Raw genomic sequence first — 2,543 nt, 5'->3', positions numbered from 1 at the left:
GGTGGGGAAGGTAGGGGGGGAGCTGGCATCGAAATCCAGCTGTGCAGCGGGATGCCATGGGAAGCGTGCAGTGGGATGCAGCTGGGGCTGGGATTGATGTCCAGATGTGCGTGGTGCAGATGTGCATGTCCCATCGATGTCCAGATGTGCACGGTCCAGCTGTGCATGTCCCATCAGTGTCCAGATGTGCACGGTCCAGGTGTGCGTGTCCCATCGATGTCCAGATGTGCACGGTGCAGGTGTGGATGGGACATCGATGTCCAGCTGTGCACGGTCCAGCTGTGGTGTGGTCCAGATGTGTGTGATGCAGCGGTGCGTGGTCCAGATGTGTGTGCCCCACTGATATCCAGCTGTGCTGTGCTCCAGCTGTGCCTGTCCATCCATGTCCAGATGTGAGTAGTGTAGGTGTGGATGGGACATCGATGTCCAGCTGTGCTGTGCTCCAGCTGTGCATGTGGCATCAATATCCAGCTGTGCACGGTCCAGCTGTGGTGTGCTCCAGCTGTGCACGATGCAGCTGTGCGTGGTCCAGGTGCGTGTGCCCCATCGATACCCAGCCGTGTCGTGCTCCAGCTGTGCGTGTGGCATCGATGTCCAGCTGTGCGTGGTCCAGATGTGCATGTGTCATCCATGTGCAGCTGTGTGCGATCCAGCTGGGCTGGGCTCCAGCTGTGCATGTCCCATCCATGTCCAGATGTGCATGTCCCATCCGTGTCCAGATGTGCACGCCCCATCCGTGTCCAGATGTCCAAACCTGCCCCATAGCTCCCATCCTTGCCCCTTAGTTCCATCCCTGCCCCTTAGCTCCCATCCCTACCCCATATCTTCTGTCCTTGTCCCATAGTTCCATCCCTGCCCCATAGCTCCATCCCTGCCCCATAGCTCCATCCCTGCCCCATAGTTCCATCCCTGTCCCACATTTGCCATCTCTGCCCCACAGGTCCATCCCTGCCCCAGATCTGCCATTCCTACCCCGTAGCTTCCATCATTGCAGCATAGCTCCCATTCCTGCCCTATAGCTCCATCCCTGCCCCAAATCTGCCATCCCTGCCCCAAATCTGCCATCTCTACCCCATAGCTTCCATCCGTGCCCCATGGCACCCATCTCTGCCCCACGGCAGGCAGGGACAGCGCGTTGTGCGTGGTGGGGACAGCAGCGTGTGTGACAGTGACTGCGTTGCACGTGCAGCAATGCAACCCGTGATGGGGACAGCGTTGCACGCGGCCGTGGCAGCGATGCATGCCCCCCCCCCCGCGCCGACGCAGCGCCCACCTGTTGTTGCAGGGCCATCAAGAACGGCAAAGGGCTGCACAGCAAGAAGGAGGTGCCCATCCACCGCGTGGCCGACATCTCCGGGGTGAGGATTCCCCCCCCCCCGTGTCCCCACCCTCACTCCCTCCAAGACACCCCCCCCCCCCGGGGGGCCTCTCTCTCCCTCTGTCGCTCGCGCGGGGGGGGGGGGGGGGGGGGGGGGGGGCTCAGTGCTTTTTTGTGGGGGGGCTCAGGGCTGCACTCGTTGGATGCACTCAGTGTGCAAATGCAACTCAGGGCGTGAATGCAACTCAGGTGCAGATGCAACTCAGGGTTTGGGTGCTGCTCAGGATGCACTCAGGTGCAGATGCAGCCAGGGTTAGGATGCACTGAGTTTGCAAATGCACTAAGGGCATGAATGCAACTCGGGTGCAGATGCACTCAGGTCGGGATGCACTGAGTTTGCAAATGCACTCAGAGCACAAATGCAACTCAGGTGCAGATGCAATGGGATTGGATGCACTCAGGGTCTGATGCACTCAGTGTGCAAATGCAACTCAGGGTGTGAATGCAACTCAGGTGCAGATGCAAGTCAGGCTTTGGGTGCAGCTCAGGGTGCACTCAGGTGCAGATGCACGCAGGGTTGGGATGCACTGAGTTTGCAAATGCAACTCAGGATGTGAATGCAACTCAGGTGCAGATGCACTCAGGTCGGGATGCACTGAGTTTGCAAATGCACTCGGTGCGAATGCAACTCAGGTGCAGATGCAATGGGGTTGGATGCACTCAGGGTCTGATGCACTCAGGTCGGGATGCACTCAGTGCAAATGCAAGTCAGGATGTGAATGCAACTCAGGTGCAGATGCACTCAGGTTTGGGTGCAGCTCAGGATGCACTCAGGTCGGGATGCACTGAGCTTGCAAATGCACTCAGAGCACAAATGCAACTCAGGTGCAGATGCAAGTCAGGGTTGGATGCACTCAGGGTCTGATGCACTCATGGTCAGGATGCAGTGAGTTTGCAAATGCACTCAGGGTGTGAATGCAACTCAGATGCAGATGCACTCATGGTCGGGATGCACTGAGTTTGCAAATGCACTCAGAGCACGAATGCAACTCAGGTGCAGATGCAATGGGATTGGATGCACTCAGGTGCAGATGCACGCAGGGTTGAGATGCACTGAGTTTGCAAATGCACTCAGGGCGCGAATGCAACTCAGGAGCAGATGCACTCAGGTCAGGGAGCAGCTCAGGATGCACTCAGTGCTTGGTTGCCGCCCTCTGCACCCCCC

At 58.5% G+C, this 2,543-nt stretch overlaps 1 protein-coding gene across 1 annotated transcript in view; it reads left to right on the top strand.

Annotated features, from left to right (window-relative positions):
- Nucleotides 1-1,413, top strand: part of LOC110392228 — an 8,684-nt gene extending 7,271 nt beyond the window's left edge. The window contains exon 2 of the mRNA XM_021384297.1: nucleotides 1,286-1,413. The gene's annotated coding sequence lies outside the window, so the exon portion shown is untranslated. The remainder of the gene's footprint in view (nucleotides 1-1,285) is intronic.

The sequence above is a fragment of the Numida meleagris genome, chromosome 1, assembly GCF_002078875.1.
Source record: "Numida meleagris isolate 19003 breed g44 Domestic line chromosome 1, NumMel1.0, whole genome shotgun sequence".
Classification (NCBI taxonomy): Eukaryota; Metazoa; Chordata; class Aves; order Galliformes; family Numididae; genus Numida; species Numida meleagris.
Note: the sequence above shows the minus strand (reverse complement) of the source record. Positions and strands in the feature narration are given on the sequence as shown.